Source organism: Asparagus officinalis, chromosome 2 (genome assembly GCF_001876935.1).
Source record: "Asparagus officinalis chromosome 2, Aspof.V1, whole genome shotgun sequence".
NCBI classification, from domain to species: domain Eukaryota; kingdom Viridiplantae; phylum Streptophyta; class Magnoliopsida; order Asparagales; family Asparagaceae; genus Asparagus; species Asparagus officinalis.
Window position 1 is genome coordinate 25,445,477 of NC_033795.1, and position 9,753 is coordinate 25,455,229.

Here is a 9,753-nt window from a genome sequence, read left to right on the forward strand (position 1 = left end):
TGTTGGGTCGCCCATGGATTCACAGTAATCTTATAGTTCCCTCCACCCTCCATCAGTGTCTGAAATATATCGACACTAACAACGAGGTTAAGACGGTGGTCGTGGATAAGCAACCGTTTAAGGGGTTAGAAAATTACTTTACTGATTCCCTTCTTTATGGTGCTGAGTCCGATACTGAACCATCGGCCCATGGCACGGACAGCGGAGAAGAAGCTGATACCGATGCCGGGCTCGATTATAGTGAAGGTCTTGTATTAAATGACATTGAACCTCTTGTAATCGATCTTGACGGTGATGAATCGTCGGACGAAAGTTGTAACTGGCAGCTTGCCGATAAAATAATAAATGGTGATTTAGAGTACTTGCGTTGTCTTGATGATGTAATGCAGGAATTGTACGACGACCATAGTCTACATATGCCACTTCGTTCGTCCTGCACAACGACAAAACACATTCAAAGTTCAGACGAAACAACTATACTCCTACCCGCAAAGACAGGGGGTGAAAAAGAAATAGTTTTCGGGAAAGGGGAACCATCCCCGATCCCAGATCTTTTCTTAGACACTTATTCGGATGATGAAGAACCCGGGCGGCATTTCTCTTGATATAGTTCACAAGCAAATGGTTACATGACGAGCCAAGGCTATAACCTCTCGCTCGGTGAAGGTCTTCATTTTGGTCAAGGTGTTAGGGTTCCACCCCGTCCTGCCTACGTACCAAAAGGGAGACCTGATAATTATTACAGTCATAAAAGGGGTTTAGGTTATACTTCATCATCTGATGACGAATATGGTCAATAGATTATTAGCCAACTAATAAATAGGAGTGGGCATTCATCCGATGCTTCAACTTGGGATTCTGATGTGAGCATTGGAGAAAGATTTAAGACCCTAATGTCGAACATGGCGACAGTTGATCCTTCCACAACCGAAGAGGACGATCAGTTGCCCATTTGGGAAGATCCGTGGATGCATTACATGAATATCCAATATGGCGATAGATTTGAGCAAAGAGAACCTCCTACCGAAGATAAAGTAGTCCAAGTTAATATGGGTGACGAAGCTAACCCAAAGCCTATATTTATCAGCGGTGATCTTCCAGCGGATGAAAAAGAGGAACTAATCGCCCTCGTTAAAGAGTATATCGATGTTTTTGCTTGGAACTACGAAGATATGCCGGGACTCGACCCAGATGTAGCAATGCATAGCCTTAACATTAAACCGGATGCCAAACCTGTCAAACAATAACAAAGACGGTTTCGTCCACAGATTATGGAGGCAATAAAAACTGAAGTCAAGAAATTAATTGATTCAGGTTTTGTCAGAGAAGAACAACATCCTGAATGGTTGGCCAATATCGTTCCAGTTCTTAAAAAGAACGGAAAGATCAGAATTTGCATTGACTTTAGAGATCCAAACACCGCATGTCCTAAAGACGATTTCCCCTTACTGATCACAGATGTCATTATTGACAACACATGCGGGTTCGAGAGAATGTCATTTATGGATGGATTTTCGGGGTACAATCAGATCAAAATGCACCCGGACGATGAAAAGCATACAACATTCAGAACACCCCTTGGTGTCTACTGTTACACTGTTATGCCCTTTGGTTTGAAGAATGCGGGTGCTACATACCAACGTGCTATGACGAAGATTTTTCAAGAACACCTTCGGAAGACTGTCGAATGCTATGTTGAAGACCTGGTCGTTAAGAGCCGTGATAAAAATGACCACATTAAAGATTTGAAGACGATGTTTGATCTTATGAGGAATCACCAGTTAAAGATGAATCCAACTAAATCTTTCCTTGGAATGTCCAGCGGTAAATTTCTTGGATTTGTCATCATCACAAAAGGTATTCATATAGATCCTGATAAAGTAAATGCGATACATGAATTATAACCCCCGAGGAATCTTAAAGAACTCAGGGGGTTGCAAGGTCGATTGGCATATATTCGTCGATTTATATCAAATATGTCTGGAAAATGTCAACTGTTCTCTAAACTCGCAAATAAAGGTGTGTCGTTCGTTTGGGACGAAGCATGCCAAAAGGCATTCGAAGATATTACGAAATATCTAGCGAATCCACCTATTCTTGTTGCATCGAAATCAGGCAGACCGTTTTTGATCTATGTCAAAGTGACGAGCCATTCGTTAAGTGCATTACTCGCACAAGATAACGATAACGGTCACGAACAAGCTATGTATTATCTGAGTCGTACATTGGTAGGAGCTGAGTCTCGTTATCCGATGATTGAGAAGGAATGCCTCGCCTTGGTATTCGCAATCCAAAAAATACGACATTATTTGGTTGGACAGACAATTTATGTCATTTCTAACATAAACCTAATCCGGGTATTCATGACCCAACCGACATCTATGAATTGGCGTTTAGCCAGGTGGGCTCTACTATTATCGCAATATGATTTATATTTCAAACAACAAAAGTCGGTTAAGGGACGAGCTATTTGCGATCTTTTTGCGGAAAATCCTACGAAAGATGTAGTGGAGTTATACGACGATCTGCCCGATGAAACTCACGAAGTTAATGTCACTTCACATCAACGAGTGTGGCAATTGTACTTCGATGGGGCTTCCCGAGCAACCAACGTGGCGAGCGCGCCCGGATGTTCTAAAATCTCCTCAGGAGTAGGGGTCGTTTTAGTTTCCCCGGAAAAGCATGTCTTGCCTAGAGCATATTCACTTACCGAACCATGTTCTAATAACGTGGCCGAATACAATGCGTTAATAATCGGAGTTAATTTCGCCAAAGAGTTGGGGGTCGAATACCTTGAAGCTTTTGGGGATTCTCAACTGGTGGTTAATCAAATACGAGGAGAGTATGAAGTCAGAAATCGAGACCTGATTCCATACCACCAGGTGGCCATCGAGATGGCAAGCTCATTTGAAGAATTTTTCATCGAGTACGTTCCACGTCTCCAAAACGCATATGCAGACGCATTGGCGGCATTGTCGGTATCCTTGGTTCAACCTCCCGGAACAGAACAATTGATTATAGTGAGGACTCACCAGCTTATTGTTCCAATCTACAATTCAAATGCTAAAGAAGCATACTCAACAGGAGTCGAACCGAAAGTTCGAGATTGGTGTTTTCCCATTATCGACTACGTCCTACATAGTATATTGCCTGAAGATGTAAGAGAAAGGGAATCGATTCGGCGAAGAGCGCCGAGGTTTTACTACAACGCCACAGCGCAAACGTTGTATCGACGATCGTACGATGGTCTTTTACTCTGCTATCTATCCGGCAAAGAAGCAGAACAAGCACTTGAAGAAGCGCATGAGGGGACGTGCGGTGCACATCAACCCGGTCCGAAACTCTGTGACCGACTTAGGAGAATTGGATATTATTGGCCGACTATGGTAAAGGATGCGGTTGACTACGCCCAACGATGTCAAGCGTGTCAATTACATGCAAATTATATGCACATACCCCCTGAACATCTACATCCTTCGACGACATCGTGGCCATTCGAGACATGGGGAATGGATATCGTGTGTCCTATTTTTCCATCTTCGGTTAAAGGGGACTATTTTATTCTAGCAATCACTGATTACTTCTCGAAATGGGCAGAAGCAGTTCCACTTCGAGAGGTGAAGACGAGTGATGTGATCCAATTTATCAAACACCATATCATATATCGATACGGTGTTCCAAGGCGAATAGTGCACAATAATAGTCCTCAGTTCGTGAGCAACGCGTTTATCAAGTTCTGCAGAAAATTCGGGATTAAAGACGTTTCATCGACTACTTATAATCCTACAGCTAACGGATTAGCCGAAGCTTTTAACAAGACTATCATCAAAATTCTTGCAAAATTGGTGAAAACCAATAAACGAGATTGGGATGACAAACTCGGCGAAGCCCTGTGGGCTTATCGTCCCACCGTCCGTACGCCAACCGGAACCACCCCGTATGCCTTAACATATGGGTGTGAAGCCGTCCTTCCATTAGAAATACAGATTCCTTCCCTCTGTATCGCTCTTACAACGGGAATGACGACAGAAGAACATCATCAGAAACGTCTCGAGGAATTAGAGATGTTAGATGAGAAACGCTTGGAAGCTCAACAACAGATCGAGTTTTATCAAGCTAGAATTTCCCGGGCTTTTGATAAAAAGGTCCGACAACGAGGTTTTAAAGAAGGAGATTTGGTCCTCGCCGTCCAAAGACCTATGATTCCCACTTCTAAGAAGAAAGGTAAATTTGAACCTAAATGGGAAGGACCGTTCGTGATTGAAACAGTCTATTCAAACGGTGCTTACCGCCTGATTACCCAAGATGGCAGCAAATTAATGATGCCAATAAATAGAAAGTTTTTGAAAAAATATTATCCGTAATATGTTCAGGATAACCTATACAGAACAGGAAGTTCCTAGAGAATCCTGTATAGGATATTTTGGGATAACCCGAGATCAGTTGATTGGTCTAGATATGAAACTGATCTTTCAAATAATATGTTTATGATTATCATAAAGTTCTTTTATAGCTTTTGTTGAGATGATATTCAATTCTGTAAATAGTTAATCTTTCCTCACAAAACTCCTCATCGGTCAAATCGATCGATGAAGAGTACACCAAAATCAGTCATGGATTAAAATCATTCTAACCCCCACTGTTCATTTGGTCAAACCTTTAAACAATTAGGACCAAAGCTAAAATCCCCTCTCAATTCCTTCAATGAACGAGAGGCCCACAAATCGAGCGATCAAACATTCCTACAGTTAGGATCGTCTCAAAACTCTCACTTGGTCAAACCTTACTACAGTTAGGACCACAATCAAAACCTCTTTTCAATTCGTTTTGCGAACGAAAAATCCATTTTTGAATTGAATAATCAAACTTTATGACAGTTAGGATTATTCAAACCAGTCCAGATTCTTTAAGTGGAGATCCCACTTTAAGTTTCTTCTGCACCAGGAGATAGAATATAAAATTCTTCCTCTCCAATTTTGGCTTTATCTCTACCAACAAACAAGAGACCAGGAGATAGAATATAAAATTATTCCTCTCTAATTTTGGGTTTATCTCTACCAACAAGCAAGAGACCAGGAGATAGAATATAAAATTCTTCCTCTCTAATTTTGGGTTTATCTCTACCAACAAACAAGAGACCAAGAGATGGAATATGAAATTATTCCTATCTGATTCTAGGGTTTATCTCTACCAACAAACAAGAGATTGAAAGATAGAATACCCAATTCTTTCTTTATAATATCGGGTTTGTTATCCTACATAGGAAACACAACCTATTTACATTTTAAAATCCATGTCATTCATGCATGGGGGACGTTATCTCAATCCCTTATTAGAGATAAGTCTACATCTAACACATGCAGCCTACATATTCAATATTGTAGTTCAAAGCCTAAAAAAGTTTAGTTCTTTTAGCCCAACGTTATATGTGAAACGGACCTAGATAATTCACATACTAGCCCGACTCAAACGGTAGTCGGTAAAGGCATATCAAATCCGTTGATGGCTGAGGATTTGCCAAAAATCCTATAAGTATTATGGTTATCTATTCTAAACAAGAATGAGTAATCATAATAAAATCTCAATGAGCAAAAGGATTCAATATATTGATCAAGAGTGTTTGCACAAAACTACAAAAAACATATGTTCTCCAATTACAAGAGTTTATATTGACGAATCTGATCTTCAAGCTGTGAAATCTCTAACGCATGAGCCTGTTCAAGCTCAGTTGCCAATTTGATTTTGAAAGCTTCTTCGTCAACACTTTGAAGCTTGACAATCTCTTGTTCCTTTTCGGCGAGTATTTGATCCTGAAGATTCAGTTGCTGAAACAGGTCTTCTTCAGCTTGAGTTACCTTTATCAATTCAGACTCCAGAATTTCACGAGCATCCTTGGCATTCACAAGTTGCTCTTCTAAGAGAGCTATCTCCGCTTGATTCGATTCTAAGTCCCGACGCAGGTTAACCTTGGTGTGTGTTTTCCTGCCAACACTCACCCTAAGTTGATTACTGTGGGCTCTTAGCTTTTGGAGTTCGAGATTAGCTGATCTTTGAGAATCACGCCACGCTTGTAACTTGGAGTCCATGTGAGAAGCAATATAGGAAGGTACGCTTTCGGTACGGAGACCCTTCAGAAGTTCAACATGTTGCTTCAAGTCGACCATATAGGCGTTGATCGAATCGGCTAACTCATTATATCCTTCCTCTCGAATCCCTGATATATAGCGGTTAAGAGGCCTCTTAAAATTCTCAAAAGGCGATCCTTTGGAGAGAATACGATCAACCATAGAATTCAAAAAGGAGATAAAGTTGTGGAGATCAGACCAGATCAGACCAAATGCCAGCCTTATCCGGGTCCTCGTCTGCCAATAAAGCCTGAATTTGACTTAATAATGTTGAGGAAGGAGCTGCGATGAAGACAAATATGTTAGCACAAAATATATGTGTGCATGCATAACGGCGAGTTGAAGCATACCAAGTTTAATAGAAGAGCCTTCAGCATTACTTTGTTCATCCAATAGTGGTGGTCCGGCCTCCTGAGTAGCCAAAGTCGGTTCAAGAATAGCAGCTTTTGACGCTCTAGCTACGTCAGAAGATTTTTCAATCTCAACCTCAGAGAACTTTGGGTCTAAATTGAAAGGCTCCTTGGGAGAATATTCTACAAACAAGAGAATCGCGATGAGTATGATGGAATGGTAATCAGAAATTTGAAACAAATGACGAGTAAAACTCACCAGCTCTAGGCACAACATCAGCCGACGTACCAACTTCTTCAGTTGGTCTCGCTTTTGTTGCGACCGGACTAATTTGAGGAGTGACAGTGACTTCTATCATCATGGGGTCCATAGGAGTAGTAGGTTGAGATTCAAGAACTGATGATTGCAAATCAACCTCAGTTCCTGCCCATGGCACGAGTTCACTACCCTCCGGTCGATCAGACGTTCCAATGATTATAGTAGTATCAGTTCCAGCAACTGGTCCTATAATTCAAACACTTATATGATTAATCAAGTTAAAATATATATGTATGTATATATGGAGTTTACAGAATAGAGGTCTTACTTTCAGAAGGACCTGCTTCTGTTGAACCGACTCTAACGGTGGATTCTGTGGCTGCACCAGGAGTTTTCCCTGATAATAAATCGGAGATATACTGATGGTCGCCTTCAGAGAGATTAAGATCGAGGTGATGCTCATTGAATTCCTCGACCTCTGTTGCATGCGTGGCTTCTCCTCCAACAGATTCTTTCATTATGGCATCTACAGAACATGTAGAGTCATAAACAACATACAGACTTAAACGAATTTGCTGAAAAAGATGATTAACGTTACCTTTGTTGACCGGGACGTTTCGAGAGCTCCACTACTTGTACCCGCTTCTTTTAGCTTGACTAAAAGGAGACAAAGCGCACATGTCATTAGAGGAGGCACACGGTCCGACTTATTCATTTCTCAGATTTCTCTTCCAAGAGGAGAAAGATCAGTACCTGTGTCTGTAGCCGATGGATCAATGTCAGGAGTTGGTGGAACACCAGCTGGTCCTTCTTTCAGAGCATCCTGCATTTGTTGGACAAAGCTGGTCTCCTCAGTCTCCATACCTCCGGGAGAAGCAGCATCATCTGGCAATTCTCCTTCTTCTCGACTCCCTACAGAAGTTGAGCATGAAATAAGTTTGAGCGTTAAAAAATGTAAAAACGATAAAAACGAATTGTTAGCTTGTTCATCAGAAGAAGCACTACGACCAGACGTCTCTTCTAGAGCAGGAAGATGAACGCGTGGTTTAGAGACAACTTTCTTTTGTCTCTTCAGTGGATGTGCTTCAGAACCTTCGTGACGACGTTTGGTGCGTAATTCAGTTCTGGGAGGAATCTGGGTTTGAGCTTGAGTAGGAAGTTGCGACCTTTGTCGACGAGCGAGAGGCACTGTATCTTTTTCATCCTCTTCATCCCCACTATGCACCTCTACCATCATCCGGTTGGGATAAGTCATAACGACTCTCTCCCTTTTTTTCGGAGCATTCTGTGGTTGAGTAGGCGCGGCAGAAGGGCGTACAAGTCCCCTTTCAAAGAAAGAATCGGGGAGGCTAGCTGCTTCCTCAGAACTCGAATCAGTCTCACCCGTTCCTTCAGAAGTTTCAGTTTCCTTACTATCAAACTCTCCTTCACTGTCGGTTGGGCGGGCCGGTTCCTTTCCCTTTCTAGAAGATTCAGCAGCATCTTTTCCTCGAGGCCGGTTCCTTTCCTTTTCTTGAAGATTCAGCAGCCTCTTTTCCTCGGGGCGACATCACAGCTTCACGAGTCGTTTCTGTTGCTTGTCGTGGAGCTACCTCTTCCTCTGAGTCTGATATTCTCCTACGTCGGGTGACGATATTGGCGGCTATCAGCCACTTGCAATACAGGAAGGTCATCCGGAGAGGCGGCGCTTCTAAAGGGAGTTCAAATTCAGCATTGGTGCAGCCGGCAATACTCCAAAACCAAGCTCTCGCACCGTCGATAAGTCCACCTCGAAAACTAAGGTGACGATTCGGGTTGCCGACATACATTTGATCATAGCCGAATTGACGAGCAAATCGACATGGAAGATGTTCAACAACCATCGAAAACACCCGACGTCCAAGATGGTACGATTCTGCCTTGGGTCTTCAGCATCTAATAAAGTCGTATTGTACGTACCGGAGAATCGAGGGAAGCAAGGGAAGAATTCCCAACACTTGTGAATTTTAAACTGCCTTGTGATGTCCGGCCATCGATGTCTGACCCATTTGCAACCCTTAAGATTCTGCAACAGAGGAAGGCTGGGATCTACCGTCTCAGGAGCTTCCATTAAATCTGGCCGGTGAAGTACTAACCAGGCCATTAGATAAGTGTAGGGTAGCTCCAGCTTCAGAACGGATAGGCTGGCGGATGGTTTCTTATAGTAGCAACCATAGCAGGAAGCAAGGATAATCTGCGACCTGTAGCTAGCTGGACGGCTGGATACAATACTTCCATTGGCATCGCATCGGAGGATTGATGGGGAACCACACACCTCTTCAACCATAAGGCCAAGAAGCCAGCAAGCAGGGTAGTAGGATGAATCGGGACACCAGCTTGCCACAGATAAGGGCGGAATTTAGTACCATGCGAAAATCCGTCTTCTGAGCGAGAGGTGTAAGATTGCGCGTTTGTTTTCTCTAACAGTCGATTGATTTCACCCGAACTCAAAGGAGACAATCCGCGTACCTCTTCCGAACGGTCATCCAGGTTCTTGAACAGATAATCGGCGAATTGTTTTAAACTGATCTGGGGGGATTTCTTCCTAGATTTAGGCTCCATCTCGGCCATGGCTATGTGATAATGGCAGGTCAATTCCCATAAAGTGTCATAGGTCACAGCTGACCGATCTTTTATCTTGTTCAACTGACTGGTGGTTGGGAAGAACTCTTGATATGGAACATCGCCCATGGGTAAACCAGACACCTTCATCATTTCGTGTAATGGTAGGCCGAGCTCTCCGTTCTTGGTGAAGAATGTGTTGGTATCAGGGTTATAGATATTGAATAAGCAGAGGAAATGACCCACACTGATCTGCAGACCATACATAGTGGCACGGATTGGGACTTCCAACCCTAGTTCTGCTAATGTAGGCATCGAAAATTGCCTATAGGTCTCCGCGAACGGCTCAGTGCTAAGAAAAGACGATGAACGTCACAATACAAGTCACAGGAGCTTGATTGATGTCGACAAACACATGAAGTGGGTTGACGAACTATGT